The sequence below is a fragment of the Triturus cristatus genome, chromosome 1_1 (assembly GCF_964204655.1).
Source record: "Triturus cristatus chromosome 1_1, aTriCri1.1, whole genome shotgun sequence".
NCBI classification, from domain to species: Eukaryota; Metazoa; Chordata; class Amphibia; order Caudata; family Salamandridae; genus Triturus; species Triturus cristatus.
In genome coordinates, this window is record NC_140579.1 from 317,837,143 (window position 1) to 317,856,948 (window position 19,806).

The window sequence follows — 19,806 nt, forward strand, 5'->3', positions numbered from 1 at the left end:
CAAATTGAGATTTCTTTTAATATCTCTAAAAAATACTGAATGTATTAACACCAAATAACAAAAAGCATAATCTGTGGAACAAAATCTACATTTCTGCCAAATGTAGTGTAATTCCATCCAGCAGTTTGGGCTGTAGCCGGTTCAAAACTTCCATGGGAAACTCACTTTTATTGACCCCCCTTTTTCTCAGCCCCCGCTTAACTGATCTACTCGAAACTTTCCAAGCATGGCTAGAATCACTGGCACAGTTTTGGGGCGAAATTTAGTGAAGATTCATCAAACGACTCCAAAGTCAAAAAATGCTTTTCCCATGGAAACTAGGTCCTAACTATAACTACCCACTGGTGACTGTAAGTAGATTATATATTTAGAATGAAAGGGGTAAGATCTGTTTCCACAATTCCCTTGGACATCATACTGTCATGTTTGACATTGTCAAAATCACCTGCCTCCCCAGGAAGGTTAGGGGTTTGGCTGAGGCACTGTGACCTAGTTAGGAATTGGGCCACCAGTCTGTGATGGTGTAGATGGACTCAGTCCCTTCACTCTGACATCCTGTTGTCCTAATACACAGTCCTACCTTTTCCAATAGGAACCACATAACACCCTGGTGCTCACCCAGGATACCAACCACACTATGGTTGGGGCAGCGGGGGGCCCAAGTGGGAGCCGGCATCGCTTCCACCCACAGGGAGACGCTAAATATGCTGCTCCCTACGGATGGGAGGAATCGTTTTGTCTTTTTCCCTGCCAGCTTCAACGCAGGCAGGGAAACAGATGAAAAGTCAACTCCCACCCACTGGGAGCAGACTTAGTGCTTGGCTGGAATTTTAAAATTACCTTTGTGACAGTTAGGAAAACTTTATCTCTTCTTTCTCTACAAACCTCAAACTTAAACCACACAAACATTAGAAACTCTAAAGGTATACTTATACTTTACATTTGTAATTTATGTAACACCTTAAAACTATTATAACTCATAGAAACTTATTAATAATTTTCCCAACCAATCATCACTTTAATATTGTGTAATAGGTGGAAAAAAATGCAAAACCTAATACTTACCTATATCTAAGGCCCTAACCCACAACAGAGCCAAGGTGTATTGAAAATAACATGGCAGCCCTTAACTTTTGTAAAAGCAGTCAGGCAATCACATAATGCTTTTCATCCACATGTACTACAGTACTTTGGCAAAATTTCACAAAACTACCGGAGCCATAGATGTCATCAAACTAAACTAAACTAAACTGCCTTTCAACTTTTAAAAATACTTACCCTACTTACCTGTACTTCCCAAAAGGATCATCTACACTCTTTAATCAATCTTCCTGCCAAAATTACATTCCTTGTAACTCAGCCATTCTTGGACTACATGTGATGCAAAAGTCTATGGAAAATGCGTTGGTGGAAAAATGCCAGTAGATAGTTATAGGTAGGACCATGTCTCCAAAGGAAAAGCATTTTTTGCCTTGATCTATATTTTGATGTCCATAGAGATTTTGAACATGTCTGCAGCCTGAATCGCTGAACAAAATGACACCAAATTTGGCATAAAGCTAGCTCTTGGTCCATAAAACATGCTTTTTATCATTCGGTATAAGTCCATTCTGTAGTTTTAGAGATATTAACTGAAATCCACATTTGTATCTCTATGGACACGGATCCTCCACGGATCCACCCTCAGGGAATCCTGACTCTTTGTGTAGTTTAAAAATGAGAGGCAAGCATGTGTACTCGGTCCGAAAATACCCCAAACCATTTTTTTTGCCACTAGTGAGATCTGCGAACCCATTGCGGGCCTCAGCTTGGCCCACCACGTAAATCTGTGATGGATTTGTGGATCTCATGTGACTCAAAAAATACAGACACTCACACCTACTTACAGACCCATACAGACATTCATCCACACACTAACTTACCTATGCAGGCACTGTTACACCCACACGATTCAGATACTCTTATACCCACTTATATACCCATACACTCAACCACTCACCCACATGTCCATACAGACAATGGTACACCCATACTTACACCTCTACAGACACTCTCATATCTACTCACATACCCATACAGACACTCTCACACCATCTCACATACCCATACAGTTTCTCTTACACCCACTCACATACTGATACACACACTCTCACACCTACTCACAAACCCATACAGACACTTTCAAACTCACTTGCATACCCAGAGAGACACTCTCACACCCACTCACATACCCATAAAGACATTCTCATGCCCACTTAGTGGCACTTTCACACTCACACTTACACCTCCCATACCCATTCACATTCGCACAGACACACTATTATACCCACACTTACACCCATACAAATACTCTCACACCCATAGACATACTCATACAGAGAGTCTCACACCTACTCACAAACCTATACAGGCACTCTCACACCCACTCACATAGCCATATAGACACTCTCACACCTAGTTATAAACCCATACAGACACTCTCACACCTACTCACAAGCCCATACAGACACTCTCACACCTACTCACATACCCATACAGACACTGTCACACCTACCCACAAATACCTACAGAGACCCACCCACACACTTACATATGTATCCAGACACTGTTACCCCCAGAATCATAAATGTGCTATTTTGTATTGAATGGGTTTCCAGCTCCGTGATGAACCCATGATTCATGAAAACATTATTTTAAAGGGTTTCACAAATAAAAAAGTGCTTGGGAAATAGGGTGGCTCTGATAAGAACCTTTGTGTTTATTTTGTGTATGTCATCACTACATATAAAACAGGATGCAGTCTTTCAAGTTGTTCAGGAACACACTGTTGCCTTTCTCTGTGAAATGCACTTCATCAGGTCTGTAAATCTCGTCCATGTTAAAGCACAGGTAATTATTGTAGATAGAGCCCATGTTATGGTCTCTAAGGAATACAGAAACAGCTTTATTAACATGTTTCCTGGTCTGGTCTATTTGTGGGCAAAATTCAGTTCTCCACTTCCATGACTGCCTCTGGCATATGTTGGAGAACTACAAGGCAGTCCTACACCAGTCAATGTGCCCAGGTCATTGTCGCCACAGTGCACAATCATGCGGTCTGGATGTTGGCAATCTATAATGCTTTCAACAAATGGAAGCAATTGATGCCACTTTAGCCATTTCTGGCCAACCCAAGTAATTCCCACATTAGGCAACCCCAGGTCCCTGTCAATGGCATTCTTTCTAGCACACTCTCTAGCCCAAAACAAAAAGCTTTGGCCCACATTCCACACTCTAACCATTTTGAAGGAAGGAGAAGGCTGTAGCTAAATAATGTAGTTTTCAAAATGAAGGCTGTTAAAAACGACCCTATAAAGGGAAGTGTAAAAGATCACATTTGATTGGATTGTTTAAATCTGCTAGTGGTTAAAACTAGGTTGTGATATTCAGTTAAAGTAAATACATGTGTGACTGGCTGTGCAGATATTACAAATAAATAATGATGTTTGTAATATATTTCTAATTGCATACAGTCTACCACACCTGCTGCATTTGTTTTAGGAGTTAGTAAGCTGCTTTAGAAACTGTTGTGAACTTGTGACCTGCTGGTAGCAGAGAATGCTAAAATTTTGGTCACCATGGTAACAGCGGTACAGGAACATTGGGGGAAGGGAAGATCAAAGCGTAGAATGTAAATGTGAAGGGAGAGTGTTATTAGAAGTATTGGTGAATATAGAGTGTTTAACTTCAAATTTAGGCTTTAATACCAAGTGGTGTGCAAGTGATAGTGTTTAGGAACAGTTTAATAAAAAGACTTTGGTTTGCCACTTGGATCCATGTATCTGCCGGGAGGAGACACGGGTAGCCACACTGAGCCGGGCAATGGATCCACGGACCCGCCCAAAGCACCTACCAAATTGGGCATGTGAATTAAGATGTAGCATGAAAAAATATTTGATTGAGAAGGAATGACTGCATCTGAGGTTGATAAATGTGAGTAGGATGTTTAGAAAAAGTAAAAGGTAATATAAAAAGAGAGTACATGATTAAAATAGGAGTACAGTGTTAATAGTTGTTAATATTTGTTGTTGTTGTTAAAATTGGTTAATAGTAGCAAAACACAGGTATACACCAATTCAGCTGCTCACACAAGCAGTAAAATACTCATATAAGCAGTGAGATACCCAGGCATTCTGTAACTAATATACTGACATGCACAGATATACACTGATATATATTGAGACAACCTGGCACACTCTGTTATTTGCAGTAATGCAGCCAGGTATAGTCTGATGTACACTCTAACACACATAAAGATAAACCTATGGATACACTAAGAAAGCCAAGCATACACTAATCTATTCATTATCACTGTGAGGTAGAACCTGATGTATACAGAAACACATCCAGACAGCCACTGATGCATACAGTGAAATACGTAGGTACATATTGAAGTGTATCCTGATGTAGCCCTGGAGAAATTGATGCATATTTATTGAAATATTCAAAGACAGTGAAACATAGACTGAGACATTAAAGTGTGACATTATGCATAGAATAACACACTTATGCAGACAGGTACACAGTAAAGGGGAACTAGTACAGCTATGTACAAAGAGGTATGTACTGACAGAACCAGATTGACACAGTAGTACAGGGAGAAACACACCAAGGTAAAGTGTACAATATATATAATGATAGGCAGCTTAAGAATAGTACTGGTATTTAGAGGTCCAGATATGGAGTGAGGCACACAATAATAGACTGACTAAAACAGTAATGTATGACATATCACTAACACATATGACCAAGAGAGGTAGATGGATATACAGTTACATCTGCCTACTGTAGAAAAAAGAGCAGATAAGAAAAGGCAGCTATCTTTTGTATAACTACTTATAAAACATAGAGTAAGAAAAACAACAGTTATTCAGTGAATTAGTAGATTTAGTATATATGTTAATGTATTGTTTATTTTTCCAGATAAAGAAGAAGAATTAACATGCATGAAAAGAGACAAATAAGAAAGAAACAAAGGAAACTGTACTACCTACTTCAAACTGAGAGAGAAAAAGAAAATAAGCTGTACAATGTTCAGAGGAAAAAAGAGAAGCTGGTAAGAGTACTAATCAGTTTCGAAACAAATTAGTTGTAAAATGGAGAATGAGGGTAAAGATCTTATCTAAAAATTTAATTTTCACATCAACCTGCAAAAAAGCAAGGACTATATGTTTCTGACAGTAGGAAAAGCTCTAAAAAAATAAGGAGTTTTTCAAAGAAACAGAAACAGTTTAGCGAGTGTAATATGTTCGTAAAAGAGCAATACAGAATTTGCAGCAGGGAATGAAGAAATATAATAGGAGTGGTGCTGCATTTAAACAAAAACAATAGATTGAGATTGTTGTTGAGAAAGCATTTGCTCTGAGGAGGAAAATATTATCTTAATGTTGAATAGAATGAAGACACTAGACAAAAGAGTGTTCTGTATGAAGAAAAAACCCATGAAAAAAAGCTTATTAATAAAACTAAGTTTTGCAAGATTTTTAAAGGTGAATGGAAGCATACCACCAGTACAGAACCCTATTTTCATTAGGGCAGCTATTTCCTAGAGAAAATAGGAGTGCATGCAGTGGATTTAACTTGTCATTGTCATGCGGCAAAAGATGGTACTCCTGTTGCAGAAGGGGATATTGTTCTTAGGAATATAGAAGAAGTGATTGCTGAAGCGGTGCAAGGAAGGTATAGTCAGGCCCCAGTATACAAATAGAACTATAGTAGTATTTGCAGTGATTTTCAGGAAACAATTAAATTAGAAAAAAGATTCATACAGAAATATGAAACAGAAAATTGCAATTTTGCAAAGGTTAGATCCATGCAAAGAGAGGAAGTATACTAATTTACAGGGACATTCACTGGCATAGCTTTCAAGGAAAGTTTGCAGAAGTGTCTTTTATCATTTTAGGATGTTAGCTGTTCAACCCGCTAATATTAAAACATTGGTTAGGAGAATTTACTATGTAAAAACTCCCACCTTATGTTTAGGAGAGATGAATGGCAGTCTATTGCATGGTACAGTAGCAAAGGTGGAAAATATTTGTGAAGATATTCAGTTTTATTTATTTCTAAAGCTGAGTCTAGGGAAAATGAAGAGTGATTTCTAGACATGTAGAAGAACAAAATACAGGAACCAGTAGTGAAAAGTGGGCACGAAAGAATGCAAAGTTTAACACAATTTGTTCATAGAAACCAAATCATGTTTGTATTTGTTGTTGATGACTTCACAAAAAAAACTTGTAATGTAGTTGTGTACTCACAAACTGCACAGGAGAACAGAAATAAATAGCAAGAGTTTGCTATATATTTATTTATAGAAGAAAGGTTTGATTTGAATACACCGCAAATTATATGTAAGTTCTGCTATGATAATTTTGAGGCTAAGAAAATGTCAGCTAGAGCAGAACATAACAAGTTAGAATTAGTTTCAGTTCCACAAGAGCTTTAAGATTTAAATATGTATTAACCAATTCTTATAGAATGCATACATCCTTTCCAAGCTATAGTTTGTATGGAACCAAAAACTGGGAGATTACCACTTACAGAGATTCAGAAAGATCTTAAAAGCAGAGTTGTATACTTGCCGTTACCTTTCAAAAAGAATATTGACGCTTTATGGCTACAGAGAGATTTTGATGAGCCACTTATTATTCGAGTAAATGGTGTCCCTACTAAAAATAAAGAAATATGGGTAGAGTTTGTGGATGCTAATAAAGTGAAAAAAGCAACATTATACCTGGTAGAAAATAATATTTATTATAAAAATGCTGATGTTGTCCAAGATATAACACATATGGAGGAAGAAACATTACCATCACTGGTCAGATTTAAAAGGTGGATCAACTGAGATCAGACAAAATTTATGAACACTGTAACATCCATCCTTTGCATTCTGAAGAAACCATTGGTGATGCTATTGATCTCTTTCAAATGGAACAAGCAGAAGGAGCTCCTATGAGTGTCTGGGGAAAAACATTAGAGGCTTGCTGTTTTCCCCAACTGTTTCCCACTGGAGCAGGTGCCCACTATGATGATGCCCTTTCCAGATACCAGCAGCTGAATACCAGTCAACACAGTTTTATTCAAAGGATCCAAGAATTTGCCAGTGAATTACATATATTTTCCATCTTCTATTTGAGAGTGACTTGTCTAGACTTGTATGTGCTGTAAGCCACATACTAAAGACATGAGTTAATCTTCAAAATCTGTATGCAAAGGATTTTGTGGAGAAAGTTCATGAAAAGGATGAAAACTTAGAGTACAACTTTATTAACTTGTCGGCGTGCCAACTTGGCACCAGCAAATAGTAGTATCGGCGCCATGTAGAGCTCAAATATATGTTCAGAAACCCAAGTGCACCTACTTGGTTTCTGACACTTAGTTGGGCAGAGTACCTGTGGGTTGACCTGCTTGAAATTTTGAGAGAAGCAATCTCAAACACATCAATGTCAAGACAGAAGGAGAAATTTGCTCCTTTGATCCTTCTACTGTTTATAGATATTTTAACCACAGGTTTTCAGCTCAGTTGTCTTTCATCTGCAACAAAAGAAAACCTCTTCTTGGCAAAGTAATTGATTTATTTTGGCAAAAATAGTACCAAGCAAGTGGTGCTCTTTGTGTTCCCATACTGTTATGGATAAAAGATGCTCCGAAATTTGCAACAGACAATGATGAGTCTGTCTTGTCTTCCATAGAACAGTATGTGACCTGGACCATCCCAAAAGACGGTGGTGAAAAGGGCTTGAGACAACAAGTTCTAAGCTTTCAAACTCAAAGGAAAAAGTTACAAGAGATGTCGATTTGCATTCCCTTGACCTGTCCTTTTTCAAGGACGAATGAACAACTTTTTGTCTGCAGTCTGACATACACTGACACAGAAATCACTGAATAAACACATACAACCTGAGACAAACAGAGGCCTCCAAGCATAATCATGACTATAATCCAGTCATTCGGAAAATGTTGAATGAAAATATGGATCTACAGTTAGTTGCAGACAACTTCATCACTGTTGCTCGGTGGGTTACTTCATACATCACAAAATCAGAGAAGACAGAGATAAAAAAAGATGTGGGAGGTGATTTCTGCAAAAAAACTCTAACCAAGAAATTGTACAGCTTCAGTTTGAAAATGCTTACCCTTAGGGAGATGTGTTCCTATGAGTGCTGTGACTGGTTGAGCTCAGCCAGTTTGTTCTTGAAGTGAAAGGGAATTGTTTGGGTAAGTTTAGGCCTTTCAAGTACAAGACATCGAGGGCCCGATTCCGATCTCAGTTGGAAGAGCTCCGAATCAGATTTGGTTTTACCTAAACTGATCCGGAGCCCTTGTTTCCGACTGACTCGTTCCCAATTCTGAATGACCAAGTATAATGCCTGGAAACCCTTAGTACTGACCAAATTGCTTCCAGAAGGTATACAGAGATACAGAGCTCTCCGGAGCTGAATCATACAACTCTATTAAGTAGGTTTTCCATGCAAGCAAGTACGATGAACGATTCGGACAGCCTTTATGAGTCATTGTGCCCAGATCGAAAAGGCTGCTGGAATTGGCCTTTGGGGGCCTAAAGCAAGCCCCCTTCACTCAGGACCCTCCGAATCATGACCGTAGGGGTACCCATGGGTCCCCACTTTCAGACAATGCACAGTGTGGCAGGCACCAAGGGATACCCACCACAGGGTGCACGATTTTCCCCATTCACCGTTTCTTCAATGCAAGCCTGTGTACACAGGCTCCCATTGAAGTCAACGGGAGTCCAAATGCATCGTACTCGTTCGGTCAGACTCCCCTGACATGAGTCATATGGAAAGAATTCAGGACACGAGTTGTTCGGTTGCTTTCCAACCGAGATTGGAATCGCGCCCTGAGTCGTGAAGTCTTTCCCAGAAATTCAGTACCTAGCAGAGTTTGACCTGCCCAGACATTGTGAAGTCAAATACGTTGGCTACGTACTATCCAGGAAGGAGTCCATCTCTGGAAAACATGTAGCTTTATAAAGTACTTCAACACTACTGATAAAAAAGCAGTGTAACAGAAAACATATAAGAAGGAAAATATGCAGTAGCTGGATGTGATGGTTGTTTGGTAAAATATGCAAAAGGAAATCTAATCAACCATAGAGAACTGAGTTGTCAAAATTAGGACAGAAGACAGTTTTTCTATTTGGCATTACTACAACTCTTCAAGGCTTGGTGTGCTGAATCGGAATTACTTGGAGATGTTGACTGCTATAAAGATTATTTTAACGCTGTAAAAGACGAACATTCCATGTTGCCTCTCATGCTTTTGTAACACATGCCCTTACAACGCGGTCATTACAACGACCGCATTGTAACAGCGCATGCCACTATAACACAAGGCGGAACAATGACTTGCTCTAGGGGGGCTCTGGATGGTGGAATAGTATAATTTACTATACCAACTACAGTCTGTGCAACAGTAGGGAAGGTGTTGGATTTTAAGTCCAACACCTTCTGACCCCTAGACCAAGTCGTTTTTCCAACTTGTGGAGTAATGGCATGCATTGTAACCAAGCGGTCATTGTAATGACCGCAATGTAATGGCATGCAGTATTCTAGAATCATGGTAAACGATGTTTACCGTAAAAGGCAGCATTCAGTGTTCAGTCTTCCCAAACCACTTACAAATGTTGAAAGGTGAGATTGAACAGTAAGAAACCATTGCTGCTGAGATAGCTAAGGAGAGATCACAAAGCAGTGCCACTGATTCAAGATCCCCTTGAAAAAACTGTTATTCAAAATGAAGCAGCCATAGTTATGAATGAGGTGGAGACTACAATGCAACAAGCAAGAGACGAAAGTGTTGATTTTGAACATTTAGTTGCACAACTAAACGATGAACAGAAAGAAATTTATATTGAAGAAAAAGATAAAATAGTTCATGGATTTCTGCATAAGAAAGAATGTGAATGCTTTTTATTTAAGCCAATACTATACATCAGTGATCAAGCTGGCACCAGGGAAAGCAGTTAGAGAAAAAATCGTACTACTTACTGACAGAGGACAATAGAATCAAATGTATTGTGTGTAGCAATAGCACTAACTGCATTAGTTGCACACAGTATTAAATTAATTTCTCTGCTACCTGTTGAACATGACAATAAACTGACATACCAGAAGGTATGTGGTGAATCTTGTCAAAAGGTGTCTGTCTACCGTATTAAAGAAACTGAAGCTTTTAATCATTGATGAGGTAAGCATGGTCTCAAACTTAATGTTTGCCTTCGATCACGTGAGAATGCAGCAGATTTTAAGAACAGAGTACGACATGCTGTTTGCAGGAAAACATTTTATTGTCTTGGGTTAACTACTGCAACTAAAATCATCCCTGAAAGTAGAGCCTGTTTTCAAGACACTTCTGCATGATGAAACTCACAATTGTTTAGGGAGTATTGGAAAGGTAAACATTTGGCTAAACTTTAAATACCATGAACTACTGAGGAATTTGCATTATATATCCAGCATAGAATACGAAAATAGTCTGAAGGACATTGGAGTAGGAGTTCTGACAAAAGAGGGAAAGCCGACTTATCAACAAACATTTCTCCTCTAAGAACATAGCAGAAAAGCTAATGTTCAATGTAATTGAAGAAGGCAAATTTATAGTCTGCTTAATGTCTAGTCTTCAAGAGTGCTCACATTTTAATAAACAATTACTAAAACTTGAGAAAGAAGAAATTATGGAACTTCCAGGTATTGTTAGCACCAAGGAGTAATAATAATACTAACTGAAAAACTGCAAGCTAAATTGGATTCTTTGAAAAGGTCGGTATCAAGGACTGCAGGGCTAGAAAAGTGTTTACAAGTGTGCAAAAACCGTTGAGTAATTATGAGGCAGAATTGAAATGTTGAGGAAGAATTAGTAAATAGTGCGATAGGTAAAGTGATTGATTTCATTACTTTTTCAAATAGAGATGAGGTTGAATATTTAGCTATAAAACTTGATGAAATTGATGGCTCTAAACAGATTGTTTGATGTATTGTGTGTTTTTTGCTTGTCAAAGACGTATATGTCCGGCAAAAGCAGTTCCCACTTTCGCTTGCGTATGCTCTAATTATCCATAAATCACAAGGTTTCAGTGTAGATGCAGCTTTTATTAATATTGGAAGTACTGTATTCAAAGAATGTATATCATATGCAGCATTGTCCTGAGTTAGAACATTGTCCGGTTTGTTTTTGGTTGATTTTGATAAAATGAAAAATTAGTGCAGATGTTAGTTGTGTCAGAGAGTGCAATCGATTAAGATAATCTGTCCTAAGCAGAAGCTTACAAAAGAATCAATGGATGTTCCTTATAGGAAGCAAAAGTAGGATAAGGCAGAAGGTGTTATCAAGAAAAAACTGGAAAATGAGGGAGATATTGTAGGTTTCCAGTTAGAAAATAGTAATGATGTCACCTGCTATGCTAATGTTGTTCTCAATGTACTCTTCCATTTACCGCATCTCATAAATGCAATTCAACATAATGCAGACAACAAATTATGCTCTCAACTGTGTTATTTGCTGGAACATTTACGTAGTGATAGGAATGTAGTACATTCTACTTTAAGCATTCAAGACTTAGTAGACATATATAGTGGATCTGTAGAATTTACTCTCAGCACTCAACAAGATGCACAGGAATTTATTATGGTCATCCTCTGAGTTTTGGAACAAGAAGTAGTAAATATTGAGGACTTATTCAGACTGAGTTACACATGGAACCATGACTGTGAATTTAGCTCTTTTACATCTATGACTCAAATCAATTCTGAATGATTTCTCTACTTAACATTACCGGATTCCAAAACTGTGCCTTTTAACAGACTTATCAAATAGGCTAGCCAAAATATGACCTCCCCAAATTGTAGATCAGATTGTATGTCTACAGTGCAGTTATAGAGAAGTGGGAAATACATTATATTAATGCTACAACAAAGCAAAGCAGATGGATCCAAAATTGAAACTGAAATTGCAAATTTCAAAGGAGGACAAATTTCAATTTCTGGAAGAAAGTACACTACAGTGGCTATCATCTTTCATGAAGAAATTCGTATAACTGCAGGACACTTCACTGTGTACTTAAGAAGTGTAAGTGGATGGACAGAATGCAATGACATCAAGCTTACATTGAAACTAAAACTGCCTTTCAAACTTCCAAATGTATACTTCTTCTTTCTTCAACCAAAGTTCTAATGAGGATTATTGTTTAAAAAGTAGTATACAATGTTTGTTCTTTATGGATCATCTGTGTTTAAGGCATCATTCCGCCTACTAAGGGTGATGTCTTTAAAAAGGACTCTAAAATTCCAATGTGTTTTACATCTATTTTTAAGTAATGGACTACTTGCAATATCACAACATTTTATTTTTTTCTGATATGTTTCTTAAAATTAGTTTAGTAGCTATAGCTAAAATAATGTATTAATTATTTGTGGTAAGTTCAGTGCGCAGTATCATTTATTTATAGTGACATACTGTGCAGTTCTGGGGCTTTTTTGTACAATCTACATGGTTGGTTTTCCCTTCTGTTCAAGGGTGAATATTTATACTGTACATCGTTTACGGTGTACCAGTATGAAAGCTGAGAACAGAAAAAACGGAAATGCTTTATTAATAACATAAACATTTGCATTACGGAAAGTTCAAATTTACTGTGCAAGTTTATAATCTGTAAAAATAATTTCTATTTTTGTTTTCTCTCTTTTTACAGAGATCAATGTAACCATTTTTGTCAGGTCTGTAGGTGACTAATTACTTCTTTAAGATATATAATACATATAATAAGACATATTGGCAGACACTGTTGGATACACTGAAAAACTAAAACACACACTTATCCATAATAACATAGCCTGACACACACTGATGCCTACACTGAGACACCCACAAACACACTTATGCATACTTTGATATACCTAGTCACACACTTATTCATACATTGAGACAGCCATGCAAACATTTACACATGCATTTAACCACCTAGAACACGGTCATACATAGAATGACTCAACCAGGCACAAAGTGATGCATTCACTGACACACTCAGACACTTAGGTGCCGATCACGATCCTGTAAAAAAATTCCCCGTACGACTCGTATCCGGTCTTTTTACCGTACGAATCGTACAAGTGCCGTACAAACTGCCAACTACGATTCGCATGGGAAAAACTCCATACGAGTCGCATTGGGAATAATTCCCCACACGTCCTCGGGTCGGAAAATGTGTCCGACACTTCCCCGGACGATTTACCATACAAACGTGAAAAGTGAAGTCAGACCGCGCAAGTACGATCCATCCCGTGCATCCGATGTCACAACCGTATGGAAAAAACACCGTCCGCACCGAACTCCCATTGCAACCATGGAGACATGTGCCCGCATACGTGCCGTACCCCCCCCAGCCCCCGTGAGTACGCGCCACACCCCCCCCATTCCCCGTGAGTACGTGTCGACCCCCCCCGTGTATGTACACCCGTGTACGTGTCGACCCCCCCGTGTATGTACACCCGTGTATGTGCCGACCCCCCCGTGTATGTACACCCGTGTACGTGTCAAACCCCCCGTGTATGTACACCCGTGTACGTTCGAGTCATACCCCCACCTGTGTATGTACGGTGCGTACCCCCAGCGGGGTACACACCGTACATACACGGGTGGGGGTACGACTCGAACGTACACGGGTGTACATACACGGGGGGTTTGACACGTACATGGGGGCACATACACGGGGGGTCGATACGTACACGGGTGTACATACACGGGGGGGTCGACACGTACTCACGGGGGCTGGGGGGGTACGGTGCGTACTCACGGGGGCAGGGGGGGTACGGCGCGTACTCACGGGGGCTGGGGGGGTACGGCGCGTACTCACGGGGGCTGGGGGGGTACGGCGCATACTCACGGGGGCGGGCGGGTACTGCACATACTCACGGGGGCTGGGGGGGGTACAGCGCGTACCGGGCCCCCTATTCTGGTCGTTTCGCGGCGTACTTCGCTTTTCCGGCACTTTTTGGGTGCCGTGAAAATATTGCCGTCCGGACTGCTGTCGGTTCGAATCGTACTTCCTGGGTCGTGAAACGCTGCCTGACAGCGTCCCGACGTCACGTCGGCGCATTCCCGGATCACATTGGTATGTATAATTTCGTCGGACGGTGTTTTGTACGATTCGTACGGAAATGGTGTTTCCGTGCGAATCGTACTTCCATGTGTGTAAAGTTTTACGACCAGGTACGAGTCGGACGGAGAAAACGCTCCGACCGACGGTTCGTACCCGGTTTTTCCAGGATCGTAATCGGCACCTCAGTCATAGAAACACTCAAACACCCAGGGACACAATTAGATATACACTAACACACCCAAACATACACTCATAAATTCACTGACCCACTCACTCAGACATACAATCAGACAACCCAGGACACACCCATACATATACCTACACAGTCAAACAAATACATTGATGCATTCACAGACACGCTCAGTCACTCACCCATACACTCAGACACACTGGAAAATACTCATACTTATACTGATATACCCAAGCACACACTGAAACATTCACTGCCACACTCAGACACTCACTCATGCATATACTCAGACACCTTGTCACACACTGATACATACACTGACACACCAAAAAACACACAGATGCATTCACTGACTTACTCAGACACTCACTCATACATACACTCAGACACTCTAGGAGGCACTCATATATATACTGACACAGCCAAGCAAATACTCACTGACACACTCAGATACTCATATATACAGTCAGACACCCTGGCACACAATCATACATGTACTGACACATGCGCACACACACACTGATGCATTCACTAACTCACTCAGACCTCATACATACACTCCGACACCATGGGACATACTGATACATACAGTGACACACCTATACACACACTCATGCATTCACTGACTCACTCAGACACTCACTCATACATAGACTCAGATACCCTAAGAGGCACCATACATATAGGGATACACCCATGCACATACTAATTCATTGACTGACATACTCAGACACTCACTGATAAATGCACTCAGACACCCAGAGAGACACTATTACATACACTAACACACCCAAAAACACACACTGATACATTCACTGACAAACTCACTCATACAATTAATGTACCCCCCAAAGAAACAGGTGCACAACTGTTATAAAACAACGAGAATGTAAACAGCATGTTTTATAACTGAAATCTAGAGCCAACAAATAAGGATGCTATAACCAAAAAGAATTAGCAGGGATGATTGTACAATGCATCCAAATATTCTACCACAGATGTAGAATTTATACCAAATGGCATGTGGCACCACAAACAGTGGGTAGTCATGTGCCTCAAATTAGGACACACACTTGACACTGTTGTTGTAGCTCATGTGGAAGGTGCTGGCAGAATTGCTCCTGATATGGCAGGATGAGCACTTGTCTCTGTGTCACAGACTATTCTTTGATATGAATTTTAATGTATAATCTTCATATGATTCCACATTGAAGACCTCCCATTGCTGTATTTTTGTTTGTTCGATGAGACCGTTCCTTCCCAAAGATGGGGCACTTGAATATCTTGTCTGTCACCTTCTTTTTGCCAGAAAAAATGATAAAGAACTTCCTTACCTCACTTTTTTGGGGGGAGGTACTGTATCATATTCTTCCTCCTCCAGAACAACAGGATCTTCTTCCTGCATAGATGGTGTTGCTCCAGCCATTTGGATAAACCAGCACTTCACAACAGGTGGAAAGCTTAAAAATAGCAGCTACAATAACTAAGTGCTGCTTCCTCACAGTCCAACAAGAAATAGCAGGTGTTTGGGTGGGATGTCATTCAAAAATTGGTGTGGTCCCTCTGTGGCCAATAAAATTGGCGGGTTTCATTGTGTCATTGCACAAATCCGCTGCGGCTTCAGCAGATTTGCAAGGCCTTAAAAACCATAAACCATGCTAATAATCATATATAAAGATCGATACTCCAATGTTGCTGGCCTCAAATATGTCCTCAATAACTTTAAACATCAAAATTGTGAACTATCTATGTAGAATGTTTTTCTTTGAAATGTTGGTGAATCTGCAGTTCAGAAATTGCAGATACATTGTGATCACATGATCACAAAAGGAAACCACACAGTTCTTGTAGTCCAGTCTTGGTTTCGGTACTGTAGACATACTATAGTTACAATACATGAACTTAAAAAACATTGGACATTTTCTGAAAAATCCAAAGGTTACATGGTTGTTATACTTAACAAAATAAAATTTGAAAAACCTTAGAACTTCAGTGAAAAAAACAAAGTTTACATGGCCATTATAGTTAGTCTCAGATTTCACTCATACAAAACCATAGAAGTTCAGCAGTTACCTGAGCTAACTATACCTTACGCCCCACAATGCACAGCTTATGACTTCCATATTATATCACTCATGACATGGTCAGTGACATCACTGAATACATCCCAAATGACATCACTAATGACATCATCCATAGAACCTCTCATAAACCCACTCACATACCCACATACCCATTCACAAACCCATACAACTACTCATACACTGACTTACTCACTCATACAACCACTCAATTACCAATACAGCTACTCACTCATCCAAACAGCTACTAACAAAGCTACTCACTCACTCAAACAGCCTCCTACACATCCGTTCACTTATCCACAAAACCACTTACATACCCATTCACACATCCATACAAGCACTCACTCACCTATACAGCCACTCACACAGACACCTACTATGCAAAACAGCAACACACACACCTACTCACTTGCCCATACTTCCACTCAAACAGCCACTCCATTGCCCATAAGACCCACTTACACACCCAGATATTCACCCATAGAGCCATTTACTCAGCCACTTAGTCACCAATACAGCTATTCACACAACCACTCACCCACCCATAGGGCCACTCACAGTCACTCATTGCCGATGCAGCCACTTACAGTCACTCACCCACTCATACAGCAACTCACACACCCACTCACACGCCAATACAGCCATTCACACAGCCACTCAATCAGCCATACAGCTACTCACACACCCACCTTTTTACGCATACAGCCACTCACAAACCCATACAGACACTCAGACAGCCACCCACACACAGATTCAGTCTCACAGCCACTCAGATAACATATGTTAGAAATAGTATCACATGTTAGTAGTATAGAAAGAATGGTAATTTAACTTATGCAGTAGATTAGTATATATCTTTAAGTCTCTGAAACGTCTTCAAATCACTTACACTCACTGGATGATGTCATCAGTGATGTCATTTGAGATGTCATGAATTATATCACTGACCATGTCATGAGTGATGAAATATTTGAGGATATAAGCAGTGTATTGTGTGGCGTAAGTTATAGTTAGCTCAGGTAACTATAACGGATGAATTCCAATGGTTTTGTATGAGTGAAATCCAATCCCAACGATAATGTCCCTGTAACCTTTATTTTTTTCACTGAATATATATATACTTTGAAGTCCTTACCACCCCATCCCCTTACCCTTCCTTGAACCCCTAAAATCCTGACTACTCTGTACCCTGATCCTATTCTGAACCCTAAAAGCCCTCTGAACCCCTACCATTACTCAGCCTTGCACCCTATAATTCCATTAAAAACCCTTTCCACCTTGTACCCTTACCCACTACTTAACCCTAAAAACACCTTACAATCTTACTCAACCCTGAATCCTAAAATTCAGTTACAAATCCATACTCTTACCCATCCTTAAACCTTAAAAATCTTTTATAGTTCCCAGTGTACTGTACCATTGGCTATCCCTATACTCTATCAATCCCTTACTACCCAGCACCCTTACCCAACCGTGAAACCTATAAACCGGTCAATAATCCCAACCTTACCCATCCCTGAACCTGGAAAAATATTCTAACCATTTCTACCATGCATTCTTACCCATTCGTTATAAAAAACCCTGACCAACAGGTACTCTTACCCTCCACTGAAATTCCCTGAAAACCCTTATCATACCATACCATACCCTTGCCCAACTCTGAACCTTAAAAATGTGTTACTAACTCCTACCCCTACCCATCTGTTGACCCCAAAAAATCCTTACCAACTAATCTCTTACCCATCCGGAACCCAAATAAATCCCTTAAAACCTTTACCAACTGATACCCTTACTCCCCCTAAAGCCTAGAACACCCTTATTACTCATACCCTAACCCAACCCTAACCCCCAAAAATGCATTCCTCAACCCTACCCTAACCCATCCATGAACCCTAGAAACCCTGTCACTTTCCCATACCATTATCTATCCCTGAACCCTAAAAACCCTTGTAACAATTACTATCCCATACTGTTTCCCATCCCTGAACCCTAAGAAACCCTTTCCAACCTGTACTGTCAACCATCCCTGCACTCTGAAAATTATGAACATACCTTACTTTCTAAAAATGTTCCTTAATAAGTAATAAGTTGAAAGATTTACCTGCAATGTAATATCTCATGCTGAAAAATACACTTTTAAAGAATTGCCACAAGGCTCCTACATGTAAGGTATGATGTAACCTTGCAAAGATGATACGGAACTAGGTCTTTTTCCCCGACCACACCTACCAGTGAACTACTACTCACACCTAGAAAGTTAGATCAGGAATAGGGAAGTGGATCTTGATGGTGCTACTGAAGTGACCCTAATAGTATGCCTACTCTCCTGCATGTACTCTAAATAATTGTGAGAGAACTGGCATACTCCTTGCATCAGAGAGCAGAAACGTGGACACAATGGGAAAACAGTTTTCTTGTTGCCAAGGGTTGTCAAAGTGGTTCTCTTCTATTACAAGGGGAAAGAACACCTTTTAAAACAGTAAAAATCAAATCTCCCCTTGGAAAGTATAAAACTACATTCACTATTCAACCAGCCATGAGGACTGGTATGACATACACTATAATTCAAACTTCCGTACTACTACAGTATCAAGAGACACTAGTTTAAAATGATATATTCAGAAAGACCTCTTTTAATTGTAAATTCATAATCCATACAATGTGTACATTGGCAGTATCATAGTAGAAGACTATTATACCATTCCTTAGAGTTAAAAACAATTGTTATTCAACAAAAGTCACACATTTAAAATTTGTCACAATAAGGCACAAAACAATTTTGTGCAATAAAGTTAAAACAAAATTAGCCATTAAACTGTAAACAAAACAGGTAGAGAGAAGAGAGAGAACACAACTAAAGGTCAAGTTCAAGTTCAATAGACCTTTATTCGAATTTCATAAAATCCATAAAAGTACAACAATAAGAACAATTCATTTTCGCAATAAATCGAAATACAATTTCATAATTGTTAAAAACCAATACAGCTCTCATCAAATTTTCAGGGGTTTTCCATCATTTTACGTGCGCGTGTTATCAGTCTCAAAAAAGTGCTAGTGCGAAAAATTAATTCATCTGTATCCAGGGAAAATAGCATTGAGCAAGACTCCCCCAGAGAGAGGGGTCTTCGTTTTCTAAAATAAGGGGTTAGAAACCAATTAATATATTTTAAGTAAAATTTGCAGAAGAATAGGAAGTGCAGATCGTTCTGTGAACTAATGCCATCGCACGGACATGGGTTATATTGAGTTGTGTGGTGATAACCCAGGGGAAAGCCCAATAGAAATTTCACAGAGCCTGCCCTAAGACGAAATAGCAAAGATCTTTCCCAGTTGGACATGGGGAGGGTAAGGTAGGGTGGAAGTGGTTGTCTACACAGATCATT

General features: G+C 39.6%; 1 long non-coding RNA gene across 1 annotated transcript in view; it reads left to right on the forward strand.

Annotated features, from left to right (window-relative positions):
* Window positions 1–19,806, forward strand: part of LOC146870174 (uncharacterized) — a 70,835-nt gene that overhangs the window by 15,987 nt on the left and 35,042 nt on the right. Inside the window, exon 2 of the long non-coding RNA XR_014959207.1 lies at window positions 4,963–5,095. This is a non-coding gene — a long non-coding RNA (uncharacterized LOC146870174). The remainder of the gene's footprint in view (window positions 1–4,962; window positions 5,096–19,806) is intronic.